The 19,045-nt window shown below is 41.0% G+C and overlaps 1 protein-coding gene and 1 non-coding gene across 4 annotated transcripts in view; both read right to left on the minus strand.

The window, feature by feature from the left end:
- ralgapa2 (Ral GTPase activating protein catalytic subunit alpha 2) overlaps nucleotides 1–19,045 on the minus strand; it is a 330,072-nt gene that overhangs the window by 263,221 nt on the left and 47,806 nt on the right. The window lies entirely within an intron of this gene.
- On the minus strand, nucleotides 8,157–8,321 carry LOC144597099 (U1 spliceosomal RNA). Its single transcript, XR_013547697.1, has one exon. It is a non-coding gene; the product is annotated as a U1 spliceosomal RNA (small nuclear RNA).

Below are 19,045 nucleotides of genomic sequence, written 5' to 3' on the forward strand. Positions count from 1 at the left end.
GGAAATAAATTGGTGGTCCTTCATTGTATAGGAAGGAACTGCAGATGCTGGTTTAAACCAAAGATAGATGCAAAATGCTGGAGTAACTAAGTGGGACAGGCAGCATCTCTGGAGAGAATGGGTGACATTTCGGGATGAGAATCAGTCTGAAGTAGGGTCTCGACCCGAAACGTCACCCATTCCTTCTCTCCAGAGATGCTGCCTGTCCCGCTGAGTTACTCCAGCATTTGTGCCTATCTTCAGTGTTTCTTCACTGCTGCTAGACTTAAACTATGGAATTCCCTATTCAACGACATTATAGTAGTATGGACTACAGAAGGATTGAAATGGTTCAAGGTGGTTATTCGCTGCCATCACCAGGGTAAGTAATGATGGGGAATAAATGCTAGCCATGTCAGTAAAACCCAGACGGCAAAAAAAAAGAAAATATCAGTTGTGAAAAGTAATACAATCAGTATCTCAATGAACAAATTTTATAACGAGTTTCCCCTCGAAGTATTGATAAATATGTCAATAATGACAAGCAGATTAACCTTAATAGAATTAAATCCAGAAATATCCATTCAATCCACTTTATACATCCAGGAAGTTTATTAATGTCTCATTACATCAACAGCCGATCAATAATTGCATGAATTCCTCTGAGTAGTCAGGAATGATAAGTATGTCTCTACTTCACAGGTTTAGGCATGATACAAAGATGTGCTTGGGTGTTTGGCAATCAGATGAGAAAAATAGAAGGTGACAGATCTTGATCTTAATATAAAAATGGGTTGACTCAAATATTAGCATAAAAATGACAGGGACATTATATTAAAGATAGACACAAAATGCTGGAGTAACTCAGGGGGACAGGCAGCATCTCTGGATAGCAGGATGGGTCACCTATTTTGTGTCTCTCTTCGGTGTAAACCAGCAACTGGAGTACCTTCCTACACGAGACATTATTAAATATTTTCACAATTTAGGTTGCAGCATGGGTAATGCACAACAATATTAACTGAAAATGAGGAAAGTATTATAATGCAGACAATAGATCATGGGAAAAGAGAGAATACATAGCTACTGATTACCTAATGGAGGGGGAAACTGATAATTTATTTTAAATTCTATATATCTCAACTTGCAGCTTACATTGGACTCTCAAAAACGATAATAATGCAATCACAACATTTTTGGTGTTGGATAGAGCTTTAAGGAACCACAACAGTCATCACAACCATGATTGGCAATTAGGATGACTCAAAACTTAGGTAATAATTATCATAGCTTATATACTCAAGGGTGACTTGAACAGGTTGAGTGAGTGGGCAGATGCATGGCAGATGCAGTATAATAATGTAGATAAATGTGAGGTTATCCACTTTGGCAGCAAGAACAAGGAGACAGATTATTATCTCAATGGTGCCAGATTAGGAAAACGGGAAGTGCAACGAGACCTGGGTGAACGTACACCAGTCACTGAAAGTAAACATGCAAGTACAGCAGGCAGTGAAGAAAGCTAATGGCATGTTGGCCTTCATAACGAGAGGATTTGAGTATAGGAGTAAAGAAGTCCTTCTGCAGTTCCTAATTTGAGGAAGGGCATCCTTGAGGGAGTGCAGCGTAGGTTCACAAGGTTAATCCCCGGGATGGCGGGACTGTCACATGAGGAAAGATTGGAAAGACTGGACTTGTATTTATTGGAACTTAGAAGGATGAGAGGGGATCTTATAGAAACATATAAATTTATAAAAGGACTGGACAAGCTAGATGCAGGAAAAAAGTTCCCAATGTTGAGGGAGTCCAGAACCAGGAGCCACAGTCTAAGAATAAAGGGGAGGCCATTTAAAACTGAGATGAGAAAAAAACTTTTTCACCCAGAGAGTTGTGAATTTGTGGAATTCTCTGCCACAGAAGGCAGTGGAGGTTAAGTGGAGGTAAGCATTGGAGATCATTTTTCAATGTTCTATAGATTCAGGATCAGTTCCTGTGGATTGGAGGATAGCAAATGTTATCCCACTTTTTAAGAAAGGAGGGAGAGAGAAAACGGGTAATTATAGACCAGTTAGTCTGACATCAGTGGTGGGGAAGATGCTGGAGTCAATTATAAAAGACGAAATTGCTGAGCATTTGGATAGCAGTAACAGGATCATTCCGAGTCAGCATGGATTTACGAAGGGGAAATCATGCTTGACAAATCTACTGGAATTTTTTGAGGATGCAACTAGGAAAATTGACAGGGGAGAGTCAGTGGATGTGGTGTACCTCGACTTTCAGAAAGCCTTCGACAAGGTCCCACATAGGAGATTAGTGGGCAAAATTAGAGCACATGGTATTGGGGGTAGGGTACTGACATGGATAGAAAATTGGTTGACAGACAGAAAGCAAAGAGTGGGGATAAATGGGTCCCTTTCGGAATGGCAGGCAGTGACCAGTGGGGTACCGCAAGGTTCGGTGCTGGGACCCCAGCTATTTACGATATACATTAATGACTTAGATGAAGGGATTAAAAGTACCATTAACAAATTTGCAGCAGATACTAAGCTGGGGGTTATGTGAATTGTGAGGAAGATGCAATAAGGCTGCAGGGTGACTTGGACAGGTTGTGTGAGTGGGCGGATACATGGCAGATGCAGTTTAATGTAGATAAGTGTGAGGTTATTCACTTTGGAAGTAAAAATAGAAAGGCAGATTATTATCTGAATGGTGTCAAGTTAGGAAGAGGGGATGTTCAACGAGATCTGGGTGTCCTAGTGCATCAGTCACTGAAAGGAAGCATGCAGGTACAGCAGGCAGTGAAGAAAGTCAATGGAATGTTGGCCTTCATAACAAGAGGAGTTGAGTATAGGAGCAAAGAGGTCCTTCTACAGTTGTACCGGGCACTGGTGAGACCGCACCTGGAGTACTGTGTGCAGTTTTGGTCTCCAAATTTGAGGAAGGATATTATTGCTATTGAGGGCGTGCAGCGTAGGTCACTAGGTTAATTCCCGGAATGGCGGGACTGTCGTATGTTGAAAGGCTGGAGCAATTAGGCTTGTATACACTGGAATATAGAAGGATGAGGGGGGATCTTATTGAAACATATGATAATTAGGGGATTGGACACATTAGAGGCAGGAAACATGTTCCCAATGTTGGGGGAGTCCAGAACAAGGGGCCACAGTTTAAGAATAAGGGGTAGGCCATTTAGAACGGAGATGAGGAAGAACATTTTCAGTCAGAGAGTGGTGAAGGTGTGGAATTCTCTGCCTCAGAAGGCAGTGGAGGGCAGTTCGTTGGATGCTTTCAAGAGAGAGCTGGATAGAGCTCTTAAGGATAGCGGAGTGAGGGGGTACGGGGAGAAGGCAGGAACGTGGTACTGATTGAGAGTGATCAGCCATGATCGCATTGAATGGCGGTGCTGGCTCGAAGGGCTGAATGGCCTACCCCTGCACCTATTGTCTATTGTCTATCGTCTATTGTCTATTAATTCACTGGATGAATATAAAAAGAGCTCTTGTGGGGAGAAGGCAGGCACAGGTTACTAATTGTGGATGATCAGCCATGATCACAATGAATGGTGGTGCTGGCTTGAAGGGCCAGATGGTCTCCTCCTGCACCTATTTTCTATGTTTCTATGCAGCATGACTAAAGTTCATTCATAAAAACATTGTAGAGAACTATTATTTTCAACGAGCTGTCAACAAGGTGCTAAATTTCAAGCTAATCTTAATTCAATGGTGCAAGATTGTTCTTGCTGCTTTAAGGACTAAGCATCTCAATAATATGTCAAGAGTGTTTTATCAAGAGTCAAGAGTGTTTTATCAAGAGTCAAGAGTGTTTTATTGTCATATGTCCCGAATTAGAACAATGAACAAAAATAGGTATCACGAAATGCTGGAGTAACTCAGCAGGTCAGGCAGCATCTCTGGAGAGAAGGAATGGGCGACGTTTCGGGTCGAGACCCTTCTTCAGACTGAGTTTCCTAATGAACAAAGATATGTGAACATAGTAATCTGCAAAACCCATAATAAACAATTAAAGAGTTATTTTATATTTTAAAAATCAAAAATGGTGCAAAAAAAACAATAATAGTGCAGAGGCCTTCAAAAGCCTTCAATAATATGGGCAGATTTTCTTTGTCATACTGTCTTGCTCCGTTCCAAATCCATTCCAATGAAGCATTACAAGTTTGATTAATTAATGAAGCATTACAAGTTTGGGATAGTCTGAGATGCATTACGTTCCACAACGTTCCATGAAAATACTATTTTGACAAAACACAACTGTTCACGTCATTATATGAAACTTTAGGAATTCTGGATGAAGGTGGGCCGGATGTTAAAACTCAGAGATCTCCCTATCATAACCATCAAGTGGAACAAGCATATTGATGGTGAACCACACAGAAATATATGGGAATTCTGGAGCTTAAAGGCCTTTGAAAGCTGACGGCATCATCACAAATCAACATGCAGTTCATATCACTTTCGGTGTGGTGATATTTGAAAGCTTGGAAGTTTCTACTTTTTCTAGGTTTTATGGTTATGTCCTTTACTGAATTAATATTTTTCTGTTGTATTAAAAATTAACTTTAAACACTTTTTAAAATGTTATATGTTCAATGAGGTCATCCTGCATTCTTATATCCTCCAGAGACTAGATACTCCATCCGAGGAAAGTATATGCTTGCTTGGGTGAATAGGCCAGACTTCGCAGAAAGGATCAAAATGATCACCAAGCTTTCTCCCCCTCTTTGCATGTTCATGCCATTGTTCCCTCATGTTTGGACTGTTCTATTACACTTAGTTAGCCTCCTTCATTCTAATTCCCCATGTCCAAACTCCACTACTCATTTTGTAAGCCTTTCCAAATTCGTTTTACCCCTTAATCCTGTGCTCAATGGGTAAGCAATGCCTCGATTTTAAAATTCCATACTTGTTTTCAAATTGCATTCACTCTATATTTATAACCTTTTCCAGTCCCATAACCTTACAATTTGCAGCTGTCATAATTCCAAACTTCCGAATATCACCACATACAAGCTGATATGAACTGTATGGCTATCATTTATGACCATGCCTTCAGCTTCCAAAGCCGCTAAGCTCCAGAACATACAAATATTTCCTTCTGGTTCAGCATCAATATGTCAATAATCCTCCCATCGATTTTATTTCTACATTAAAGAATTATATATTTGGAAATTAATATCTACAATGACACACATATCTCTGCAAATAGCATATTTTTTATTGCAAAAATATTATGGTTTTCTACTTTTCTTCAAACCAAAACAGATAACTTTGCATTTCCCCAAATTACAGATTATCTGGCCACAGACATAAATAAATCGGTTCAACTCCCTTCGCAAACTCAGAACTTATTTTCTCATCAATCTTTGTTTGGTTATGTTCTGTCCACTCATCTAGGTCATTGATTTGGATTTTAAATAACTGAAGAATATGCACTGCCATGCGTCACTAATTCTAGCCTGCCAATACAAAATGGATTTAACTCCCATAGATATCCCATGGGATACAACCTCAAAAACTAACCGAACGGTTCGAAAAACAAATTCCTTTTCATTTAAAAAAAAAACTGCTAGAGGAACTTAGTGGGTCATTGGAGCATTTGAGGGGGGGGGGGGGGGGTGGGGAAGTGACAGATGGCAATTTAGGTCAGGACCCTTCTTCAGACCGAAGACCGAAATATTTCTGAAGGAGATGATGCAAGGAAAAGAAATTGGTGTCAATTAGTAACTGACACAATAAAGGAAAAAGTAAATACAAAATGAAGAAACAAGAAAAAAAACTACAAACGTTCTATTTTAAACTTAAATTGAACTAATTTGTTTTTAATCAATTAAGATAGACACCGGTTCTTTTCAAAAAGCAAGGAGGAAACATAATCATGAGTAAAATACTTGCTGTGTATAGACAACATTCATATTTTAAACCTGCAGGCTTTTTTTTACTTCATAAGAGTAATAGAGCCATAGAGTGATAGTGTGAAAAAAGGCTCTTCGGCCGAACTTGCCCACAAGTGAAATCGCAGGTTTTTGCAAACAATGCGATGGTCTCAAGATAATTTGCAGTAAGTACGATTTTTGGTTCCACCATAATATAAGATTTGATTGGAAAAAAATCTGTTTGTCATTTGGGTATGTTTATCACAAGCAAAAAATCAAGTTATATATCATTAAAAATGATGCATACCCCTTTTATCATTAATAATGCTCATTAATCAATAACTATTCAAAAATAATACTTTGTCAACATCAAGATACTGGTGTCTTTGAGTACCACAAATAATGACCATTTATTTGCTTAAAGATTCTAACCAGAATGAAAGATGTTTCTGAAAAGTTCATAATTCTTAAAATACCTTGGAAAAACTATCAATCATCATTTGAAAGTCTCAAGTAGCTGTCATTCAAAATGCTAATAATTTATTGTAACGTTGAAATGAATGTATATCTAAAGTTAATTTTTAATTTAACAAAAAAAAAATTAATTCAGTCAAGGACATGATCATAAAATTTATTAAATGAATACACTTGAGACTTTCATATAATAGGATTGATTCATCTTTTCCCCTACTCCCCTAATCCCATCTCCATCCCAGCAAAGGCCCAGTTAAAAGGTGCAAAGGACTTAGGCTACGAGCATCACCCATACAAATAGGAATTTTCAAGTTTCCTCTTCCTGAAATCCCCACCTCGTCCCAACTGTATTCCGCACTAATGTAATAAAAAGGAACTGCAGATGCTGGTGTATACCATAGACACAAAATGCTGGAGTAACGCAGCAGGTCAGGCAGCATCACTGGAGAAAATGGATAGGTGATGTTTCGGGTCAGGACCCTTCTTCAGACTGATTGTAGTAGGAAGAGTGGGGTGGAGCTGCATTCTGCACTACTTACTTTCTCTTTTGCAATATCTGATGTATAGTATGATATTACTGTATTTTGGAACATGTTACAAAAATGCAAATGCATTCACACCCAGGGATTAAAATCAATTGAATGGTTATTTTTATTCTGAAAACTGACAAATTCGTTTTTGCTTCATTAGAGAATAGTTTCGGGGAGTAAAAATGTGTCATGAACCAACCAGGAAACAATCTATTTTAGATCTTCTCTTGTGTAAAGAGACACAATTAATTAGAATTATAGTAATGGATCCTGAGGAGAAGAGTGATTATTTGATGAAACTTGCATTGCATTAGTGGGCGGGATAATTAAATCTGAAATTGGATATTAATCTACATAAAGCCAATTATAGAGGTATGAAGAATGATTCGCTTAAGCTGACTGAGAAATTAAAAGTATTTAGATTGATAAAGATGAAAATTTTGAACTAAATTTTCAGCTTTCTGAACAAATCCGAGGGGTAAAATCTGACTGGAAAAGCATGCATCAATTGCTGACTGAAGAAATGTCTTTTTGCTGCTTCCCAGAATAATCAGGAATTGTTTCATAGAATTTTAGAAACAAGGAAAAAAATAAAAAAGGAAAACCAGCAAGAAATGTTAAAAACAATTGAGTTTTCACAAGAAATCAAATAGGAACAGAACAGCAAAAGTTAATGCAGACTCCACAGATGCAGAAAAAATGGAATAGGAAACAAGTTGCTAATACCTCAAATTAATATTCTGCATCTGCTTCTCAGTGGGAAACTATGAACAAATTAAAGAAGTGGAGTAGCAAAGTTCCAATTAGAATGCGGAGCTTAAAAATACCAGTAAAAGTACAGAAGAAATTCACGGGACAAAAAACTAATAGATTCCCTGGACCTCATAAGCTAAATCCTAGGATTCTAAGAAAATATGTTTCAGGACTAGTGAAAGCGTAATACAGATCTTGCAACATTATTACCCGGGTTATTAACTAGATGAGGTTACTTGGAATGGGTGCAGAGATTTACGCAGATGTTGCCAGGACTCAAAGGCCTGACTAAAGGCAGTCTCGAGCAGTCTAAGACTTTATTCCTTGTGTGTAGGAGGATGAGGGGTGATCAAGATCACGAGAGGAATAGAAAGGGTAAATGCAGAGTCTTTTACCCAGTGCACAGAAATCAAGAACCGAGGACATATTTTTAAGGTGCGGGGGAAAGGTTTAATAGGAAACTGAGGAGTAACTTTTTTTTTAAACACAAAGGGTGGTAGATATTTGGAACGAGCAGTCGGAGGAGATAGTTGAGGCAGGTACTATCACAACATCCCTAGTACCACAAATTTGGCAGTCAAGTATCCTGCATTGGGGGGCATTGCAGGTGTCAGCATACCCAAAGTGCAATGGGAGAGCCTTGTCCTGGGAGAACTGTCTTTTTGATCACGGTCTCTCCCCTGCCAGGTAAGTTTAAAAAATATTTGGACAAGGACATGGATCGGATAGGTTTAGTGGAATATCAGCCAAACACAGGCAGGTGGGACTAGAGTGGACGTGGCATGTTGGGCGGTGTGGGAAAGTGGGGCTAAAGGGCCTGTTTCCACACTGCATGACTGACTCGTGAACAAGACCTCATTTTCCCTCTGGGTCAAACCTTGCAATTGTCAATTAAGCAATACAATAATAAACAATAGAGAATAGGTGCAGGAGTAGGCCATTTGGCCCTTCGAGCCAGCACCGCCATTCAATGTGATCATGGCAGATCATCCACAATCAGTACCCCGTTCCTGCCTTCTCCCCATATCCCTTGATTCCGCTATCTTTAAGAGCTCTATCTAACTCTCTCTTGAAAGCATCCAGAGAATCAGCCTCCACTGCCTTCTGAGGCAGATAATTCCACAGATTTACAACTCTCTGGGTGAAAAAGGTTTTTCCTCATCTCCGTTCTAAATGGCTTATTCCTTATTCTTAAACTGTGGCCCCTGGTTCTGGACTCCCCCAACATCGGCAACATGTTTCCTGCCTCTAGCGTGTCCAATCGCTTAATAATCTTATGTTTCAATAAGATGCCCTCTCATCCTTCTAAACTCCAGTGTATTTACTGGAATATGCTGGAGCCCAGTCGCTGCATTCTTTCAACATATGACATTCATAGAAACAGAGAATAGGTGCAGGAGGAGGCCATTTGGCCCTTCGAGCGAATCCACAATCAGTAACATGTTTACTTTCTCCCCATATCCCATGATTCTACGAGCCCCCAAGAGCTCTATCTAACTCTCTATTAAATTCATCCAGTGAATTAGCCTCCACTGCCTTCTGTGGCAGAGAATTCCACAAATTCACAACTCTCTGGATGAAAAATGTTCTTCTCATCTCAGTTTTAAATGGCCTCCCCTTTATTCTTAGACTGTGGCCCCTGGTTCTGGACTCCCCCAACATTGGGAAAATTTTCCTGCATCGTCTTTGTCCTGTCCTTTTATAATTTTATACATCTCTATAAGATCCCCTCTCATCCTTGTAAACTCCAGTGAATACAAGCCCAGTCTTTCCAATCTTTCCTCATATGGCAGTCCCGCCATCCCGGGGATTAACCTCGTGAACCTAAGCTGCACTGCCTCAATAGCAAGGATGTCCTTCCTCAAATTAGGAGACCAAAACTGCAAATACTCCAGATGTGTTCTCACCAGGATCCTATAAAACTGCAGAAGGACCTATACTCAAATCCTCTCTTTATGAAGGCCAACATGCCTGCTTTCTTCACTGTCTGTTGTACCTGCACGCTTACTTTCAATAGATTCTCGAAGGTATCACAAAAAGCTGGAGTACCTCAGCGGGTCAGGCAGCATCTCAGGAGAGAAGGAATGGGTGACGTTTTGGGTCGAGACCCTTCAAAAGATTCTCAATCCTAATACAATTAATCTCAAGCAGATTAATTAGGTATCTTCAGCATGGATTTGTTAAAGAAAGATTACTAATTTGACAACATTATTTTTGAGGCAACAAGAGGATTGATGCAGTCCAGTGATTTTATGTAGTCTACTTGGAATTCAGCCACACTATTAAGAATATTCTTCGCGGCAGATTGCTTAAAAAAGTAAAAGCCATCGGGATTCATGGAAAAATGGAAAGTTAGATTCAAATCAACCTCAATGGCAGAATGCAAATGGCAATGGATGATGTGTGTTGGGAGGAACTGCAGATGCTGGTTTGAACCAAAGACAGACACAAAAAGCTGGAATAACTCAGCGGGTCAGGCAGCATCTCTGGCAAAAAGGAATTGGTGATGTCTCGACTCAAGACCTTTCTTCAGGGGAAAGGGGAACGAGAGATATGAACGGATGGATGATGGATGTTTTGTGATTGAAAGACCATTATCAATGAGGTTCACAGTATTCTCTCCACAGAGATGTGTTTTGATGAAACCTAAATGTAGTAGATGTAATAATACCAAAAATTGAAATTGTGGTTGATGGCAAGGAGGAAAAGTATACTTTAAGTGGCCCGGTTGCTGGAGAGAAAGGTGGAGCACGACAAATGATTAGAAATGTGGAGCATAATAAATGACCCGGTCTTTCCAGGTGAGACAGAGGTTCACCTGCACCTCCTCCAACCTCATCTATTGTATCTGCTGCTCTAGATGTCAACTTCTTTACATCGGCGAAACCAAACGCAGGATCGGCGATAGTTTCGCTCAATACCTTCCCTCAGTCTGCCTTAACCAACCTGATCTCCCGGTGACTGAGCAATACAACTCCCACTCCCACTCCCAGTCTGACCTTTCTGTCATGGGCCTCCTCCAGTGTCATAGTGAGGCCCACCGGAAATTGGAGGAACAGCACCTCATATTTCGCTTGGGCAGCTTGCAGCCCAGCAGTATGAACATTGACTTCTCCAACTTTAGATAGTTCCTCTGTCCCTCTCTTCCCCTCCCCCTTCCCAGTTCTCCCTCTATCTTCCTGTCTCCACCTATATCCTTCCTTTGTCCCGCCCCCCCGACATCAGTCTGAAGAAGGGTCTCGACCCGAAACGTCACCCATTCCTTCTCTCCTGAGATGCTGCCTGACCTGCTGAGTTACTCCAGCATTTTGTGAATAAATACCTTCGATTTGTACCAGCATCTGCAGTTATTTTCTTACACAATGATTAGAAAAGTGTGAGGTGCAATGAGCAAGGGGAGAAACAATAAACTGAAAGAAATTGTGTATTGTGGAAGAACAAAGGGAACAGATACTACACCTAAAGATAGTTAAAATGGATTAATTTATTAGCTGAGGTTCAGAACATGAGCCAGAACCATGACATCCATTAGCTGCAGAGCACGTAATTCATGCAGTACTGGTCACCACATTATGGGGAATTGATTGCATTGTGGAAGGAGTAGACAAGATTTTGCAAGGTGTTGCCAAGACTGAAAAATTATAGTTATAACAACAGAATAGATGAGCTGGGTTATTTTCTTTGCCATAGAGGCAAAGAAGAGAGATTAAAATGACATTTGCAAAATTATCAAGAGTCTACATATAATAAAGATCTGTTCCCCCCCACAACACACCTCTCCAGACAAGGTCAAAACCAGAAATGAAAGAGAGAAAGAGGATTTTTCCCCCCACCCAGAATGTACCAGGAAAATGAGACTCACAGCCAGGATAGGTAGTAGAGGCAGAAAGTCTCATCACAGTTAAAAAATAATTTGATGCATAGCTAAAGAGCCATTAACCGCAAGGCTATGAACTGGATGGAAGGATTAGCTTGAGTAGCATCTTGTTTGAATGGCTTCCTCATGCCATACATTTTCATGATTCTATTCACGTGAACCAACATCAAAAATAACAGTCATGTCCAGGGCAAGCAACCTAAATTTACATACAGGTAATTAGGCTGTGACGCAAGTTTCATAACAAAATTGGATATAACACAAATGATGAATTGGGGAACATTATTTGTATTTTCCAGGCTGAATTGGTTATAACTTGAGTCTGATTGAGAATTAGAAAACCACGTAAATGTTATTTTGGGAATTGACAGGCAGATGTCCCCAGAAAGATGTTCCCAGCATAAAGGGACAAAAAGGTTTCCATGTGACCTTGGGCAGCAATCAGACACCATTGTCTCATAAGCTGCTACCTTAACCACGGGTGACCATTGAAACTGACAAGTAATCACTTCTGTTGACACGTGCATAGATACCCTATTAGACAACGTAACATACAGCCTTTGGTATTTTTAGCTTGCCTTAACAAATAAACTTATTGCTATTAAAAAGACTGTGGGTAATGGAATTTTGTCCAAAAGACTTGCTTTTTTGGATGACAATAAAGGTTATTCTGATTCTGATTCTGACTTTTGAAAATTCTGCCGAGCAAATATCTTTCTTATTGCGAATCTGAACATCGAGCCCGTAATACCCTTTCCGCTGTTGACACAAATGATTTTATAACGTGATTTTCTATTGCACGAGGTTTCTTAGGAATGTAACTAAAGCATTATAGTAGAACTACCTCTACATTTATAAAGGCATGGGCTGCACCAAATCTCATAGCTATTGATGCTCATAGAGCATGGTGCTGTCTGGGTATTGGCCAGCACATCTTGCAAGGAAAAGTGACTTTGCAGATTTGATGGCAATGACAGGATTTGGAATCTCATCTTAGTTTATTTAGTTTAGAGATACAGCGCGGAAGCAGGCCCTTCGGCCCACCGAGTCTGTGCCAATCAGCAATCACCCTGTACACCAGCACTATCCTACACACTAGGGACAATTTACAATCTTTACCAAAGCTAATTAACTTACAAACCTGTACATCTTTGGAGTGTGGGAGGAAAATGGAGCACCCGGAGAAAACCCACATGGTCACAGGGAGAACATGCAAACTCCGTACAGACAGCACCTGTAGTCAGGATTGAACCCGGGTCTCTGGCGCTGTAAGGTAGCAACTCTACTGCTGCGCCACAGTGCCGCCCTAAGCTGCCAGTTTAAAAAAACACTCCAGTTACTGTAGAATATTTACAAAATATTATCTATCACCAAGTCTAAATTGAAACAAAAACTGCACTGGCTGTATGTTTCACTGCAAAATCAGTTTGCACTATAAGACAATTATTTTCCATAAATGAGGCACAAAAGCGAAAGAAAAATCTTCATTATTGCAGACTTTGAGAAGTAGATGAAAGTGCAGATCAATGAATGGTGCGTACCATAACAATTCTGACAGAAAGTCTTTGGGGAATAATAAACATCAAACTGCTCGAGCTCCTCGAGTTAGCAAGACCTTTCAGAGAGCAGAGCAGTTTGTGCGGAAAGGCCACTTGATACATCTCTCAGTAGATTCACAGGACAAAAGAAATGCCAAGTCAGACCCCTTCATCAAACTGAGACCCATTGTCAGCATTATCAAGACATGCAGAACTCAAGGCTCTAAATGGGTTTAGTGTCAAACAGCATGGAAACAGGCCCTTTGGTCCAACTCATCCATGCCAACCAAGATGCCTCATCTAAGCTAGTCACATTTATCAGCATTTTGCTTGTGTCCCTCTAAACATTTCCTATCCTTGTACCTGTCCAAATGCCTTTTAAGTGGTGCCTTCTACCTAACTCAACTACTTTCACCGGTCCCCACCACTCTGTGTGTGAAAAATCTGCTCTTCAGGGTTCTGTTGAATCTTTCCCCTCTCATCTTAAATCTAAGCCCTCTAGTTCTTAATTCCCCTACCCTGAGAAAAAGATGGTGCATTCAAATGCTCTATTAGTTTCGTTTAGAGATAGTGCGGAAACAGGCCCTTCGGCCCACCGAGACCAAACCGACCAGTGATCCCCACACACTATGTAAGAAAATAACTGCAGATGCTGCTTCACAAAATGCTGGAGTAACTCAGCAGGTCAGGCAGCATCTCAGGAGAGAAAGAATGGGTGACGTTTCGGGTCGAGACCCTTCTTCAGACTGATGTCAGGGGGGCGGGACAAAGGAAGGATATAGGTGGAAACAGGAAGACAGTGGGAGATCTGGGAAGGGAGAGGGGAAGAGAGGGACAGAGGAACTATCTAAAGTTGGACTATCCTACACACACTAGGGACAATTTACACTTACACCAAGTCAATTAACCTACATACCTGTACGTCTTTGGAGTGCAGGAGGAAACCGAAGATCTCGGAGAAAACTCACGCAGGTCACGGGGAGAATTTACAAACTCCGTACAAACAGCACCCGTAGACGGGATTGAACCCGGGTCTCTGGTGCTGCAAGCGCTGTAAAGCAGCAACTCTACCGCTGTGCCACCGTGCTGCCCTCGCCTCATGATTTTATACATCTCTATAAGATCACTCCTCAGCCTCCTACAGGCCAAGAAATAAAGTAATTTGGCTTGGACAGTTTACAATCCAAACGATATGAGCATTAATTTCTCTAACTTCAAGTAACCTCTGCATTCTCTCTCTTCCCCCCTCCCCCACCCTAGTCGTCTTACTAGTTCCACTGTTTGCATCCTTGTATCCCTTCATTACCACCTCTTCCACGGCCAACAATGGATCATTGTGGGCTCCACCCTTCCTTGGTCATCTGTTGCTGGCCCTGGTTTGTTCTGGCCTTTTCTTACCTCCAGTTGCTATTGAGGGCATGCAGCGTAGGTTTACTAGGGTAATTCCCGGAATGGCGGGACTGTCATTTGTTGAAAGACGGGAGCGGCTAGGCTTGTATACGCTGGAATTTAGAAGGATGAGAGGGGATCTTATCGAAACATATAAGATTATTAAGGAGTTGGACACGTTAAGAGGCAGGAAACATGTTCCCAATGTTGGGGGAGTCCAGAACCAGGGGCCACAGTGTAAGAATAAGGGGTAGGCCATTTAGAACGGAGATGAGGAAAACGTTTTCAGTCAGAGAGTTGTAAATCTGTGGAATTCTCTGCCTCAGAAGGCAGTGGAGGCCAATTCTCTGAATGCATTCGAGAGAGCTAGATAGAGCTCTTAAGGATAGCGGAGTCAGGGGGTATGGGGAGAAGGCAGGAACGGGGTACTGATTGAGAATGATCAGCCATGATCACATTGAATGGTGGTGCTGGCTCAAAGGGCCAAATGGCCTACTCCTGCACCTATTGTCTATTGTCTATTGTCAGTTCCCTCCCTTCTACGTTCAGGCTGAAGAAGGGTCCCGACCTTAAACGTCACCCATCCATTTTCTCCAGAGATGCAGCCCGACCCACAGTTGCCCCAACACTGTGTCTAACTGTTTTGAAGAAGTTATCTATTCTGCCAACATTGTGCAATAGAACTCAGTGCCGTAGCTGATGCAGGGATCAGAAATAACTGATCTGGAATGGTCTGCTGCGGCAGTAGTGAACACAGACTCAATTGAAGCATTCAAATGGACATGGAATAAGTATCTGAAAAGGAAAAAAAATGCAGGAATGAAAAAAAGAACATGGTGACAGGACTAGCTGGATTGCATTTACACAGATAGAGTGTAGACACAGAGTGCTAAATAGCCGCCTTCTGTCATGTAACAACTTTCTGATTCTGTGGAACATGCATTTGTCAGAGCGCTCAGCTGTGGGAAAGTGTACATTTGCAACTCATAAATCAACATACTTGATAAAGGCTCATCTGTCCAAATGACGAGTGAATAAACTTCAAATCATCTTCACTGTTAATCACTGTTCACTACATCAATGGATATATCATTGAACTGCTTTACCATATTTAACCATAGGAAAGCCTGAGTAAGGATCTTTGATAGTTCTTGGAATATTTCCATTGCAAATGACATTCAAATCAAACAACATTAGTACAATGTTCTATGTGAAGTGATATCAGATGAATTTGATACTGGAGTTTCAACGCACCATCAGCTCTATCCATTGTAGAGATCACATATGCACTGTTTGCATTCAATGGCGTTGAAACAAGATTGACAGATGGGTTTATTGCCATTAGAAAGGTATCAAGCACAAACTACATGTTATTGACCTTTGTTCAGTCAGTTCCACAACCATACCACAGGATCCCTTTGTTCACAAAAAAAACTTCAACGCTTGTTCACTCATATTAATGAAAGAGTTGAAAAATTAATTACATGGGTTGCATTTGTCGGGTGGCAATAAACAGAAAAGATGAAATCCAGGTTTACATCTGTATTGATGCGGACAACCAATCAAGCAATCAAAAGTAGCAATACAACACCAGCAAATAATGAAATTATTAGTCAATAGTTTCAAAGCTAGACCTTAATACTGGGGAACACATTGAGCTTGCCGAAGAATCTCACTATCTGACAGTTTCTCTGATCAAGATGGACTTTTCTGATTCAAGAACCTCAACTTCAAAGTGAGCACAACTCTGTTGATTCAGAATCGCCCAAGGATTTGAATGCACACTGAATATCAGCCATGACATACAATAGAGGCCCGTGCAGAAAATTAGATACTAATGTGATGCGGCAAATACGCAACAAATTCGAACCACAATCTCATGTTGCAAAGGTAAGCGCTTGCTTAAATGAGCAGTGTCAAATTCTTTGGTCAGTACAAGGTGCAAAGAAAGTTCAAACTATTTTGAGTGACACAGGGGTAGAGTTACTGCCTTACAGCACCAGAGACCTAGGTTCAATCCTGACTGCAGGGCTGTCTGTATGGAGTTCGTACGCTCTCACTGTGACTGCATGGGTTTTCTCCTGGTGCTCCGGTTTCCTCCCACATTCGAAAAGCGTACATGTTTATAGGTTAATTGGCTTTGGTAAAATTGTAAATTATCCCTGGTATGTAGGATAGTGCTAGTGTACAGATGATCGCTGGTCGGCGCGGATTTAGTAGACTGAAGAGTATGTTTCCATGCTGTGTCTCTAAAGTCTACAGTCGATTGATAATGTTCCAAACCCGACCTGTGTGTATAAAGTTTGCAGTTGCTTGGGCTCATTCACACTCATTGCTAACAAATCATTCCTGATATGGCTATGAACGCTCAATGCTTAACATCGTAGAGTACAATCATAATGTTTCATTTCATAGAAACATAGAAAATAGGTGCAGGAGGCCATTTGGCCCTTCGAGCCATTCATTGTGATCATGGCTGATCATCCACAATCAGTAACCTGTGCCTGCCTTCTCCCCATATCTATCGATTCCACTAGCCCCTAGAGCATCATCTAACTCTCTTTTAAATTAATCTAGTGAATTGGCCTCCACTGCCATCTGTAGCAGAGAATTCCACAAATTCACAACTCTCTGGGTGAAAAAGTTTCTTCTCACCTCAGTTTTAAATGGCCTCCCCTTTATTCTTGGCCCTGGTTCTGGACTCCCCAACATTGGGAACATTTTTCCTGCATCTAGCTTGTCCAGTCTTTTATAATTTTATACGCCTCTATAAGATTCCCTCTCATCATTCTAAACTCAGTGAATACAAGCCCAGTCTTTCCAATCTTTCCTCATATGACAGTCCCGCCATCCCGGGGATTAACCTCGTGAACCTACGCTGCACTGCCGCAATAGCAAGTACGTCCTTCCTCAAATTAAGAGACCAAAACTGCTCACAATACTCCAGATGTGGTCTCACCAGGGCCCTATCCAAGGACCTCTTTACTCCTCTCCTCAAATCCTCTCGTTATGAAGGCCAACATGCCATTAGCTTTTTTCACTGCCTGCCGTACCTGCACACCTACTTTCAGTGACTGGTGTACAAGGACACCCAGGTCTCGTTGCACTCCCCCTTTACCTAATCTGACACCATTGAGATAATAATCTGCCTCCTTGTTTTTGCTGCCAAAGTGGAAAACCTCACATTTATCTACATTATACTGCATTTGCCATGCATCTGCCCACTCACTCAACCTGTCCAAGTCACCCTGCAACCTCCTAACATCCTCTTCGCAGTTCACACTGCCACCCAGCTTTGTCATCTGCAAACTTGCTAGTGTTACGTCTAATTCCATCATCCAAATCATAAAAATATATTGTAAATAGTTGCGTCCTTGTGGCACTCCACTCTCCACTGCCTGCCATTCTGAACAGGACCAGTTTATTCCTACTCTTTGCTTCCTGTCTGCCAACCAATTCTCTATCCATGTCACTACCCTACCTCCAATACCATGTACTCTAATTTTGCTCACCAATCTCCCGTGTGGGACCTTATCAAAGGCTTTCTGAAAGTCTAGATACACTACATCCACTGGCTCTCCTTCATCCATTTTACTTGTCACATCCTCAAAACATTCCAGAAGATTAGTCAAGCAGGATTTCCCCTTCATAAATCCATGCTGACTTGGACCAATCCTTTTACTGCTATCCAAGTGCGCTGTTATTAGCTCTTTAATAATTGACTCTAGCATCTTTCCCACCACCGAAGTCAGGCTAACTGGTCTGTAATTCCCCGCTTACTCGCTCGTTCCTTTCTTGAAAAGTGGGAAAACATTAGCTATCCTCCAATCCACAGGAACAGAGCCTGAATCTATAGAACATTGGAAAATGATCACCACTGCGTCCACAATTTCTAGAGCCACTTCCTTGAGTACCCTGGGATGCAGACCATCAGGCCCTGGGGATTTATCAGCCTTCAGTCCCATCAGTCTACCCAATACTATTTCTCGCCAAATGCAAATTTCTTTCAGTTCCTCTGTCTCCCTAGATCCTCAGTCCTCTAGTACATCTGGGACATTGTTTGTGTCTTCCTTAGTGAAGACAGATCCGAAGTACCTGTTCAACTCTTCTGCCATTTCCTTGTTACCCATAATAATTTCACCCGTTTCTACCTTCAAGGGACCCACATTTGTCTTTACTAATCTTTTTCTCTTAACATTGCGAAAGAAGCAGAATTTCAATCTGGCTGATTACCTTTCTTGTCATTCCATCCCTTAAGCCTCGCTGGTCAGATTAAATGGTTGCAAAATGTACATCATTTACGTGAGTTTGAATGCAAGTAACCCAAACATCGACAGAGTGAAATCTAAACCACAAAACAAAATAATGCTCCATTGTAAACGAACAGAAATTCAGAAACAACCAGACTGGTTAAAAATGGAAAAGGAAGATTGTTTACCTTTTGATATTGGTTCGATATTATTCGCCACGTCTAAATTAAATAAAAAAATTTATAGGGGAAACCCTATAATATTTAGTGCTACACGAATTTGGAAACAATTAAAAAAGACATTAAAATTAGATAATTTATCACTTTCTCTTCCAATTGTGAATAATCCTTTGTTTAGGCCTTCAT

This window comes from Rhinoraja longicauda, chromosome 9 (genome assembly GCF_053455715.1).
Source record: "Rhinoraja longicauda isolate Sanriku21f chromosome 9, sRhiLon1.1, whole genome shotgun sequence".
NCBI lineage: Eukaryota > Metazoa > Chordata > Chondrichthyes > Rajiformes > Arhynchobatidae > Rhinoraja > Rhinoraja longicauda.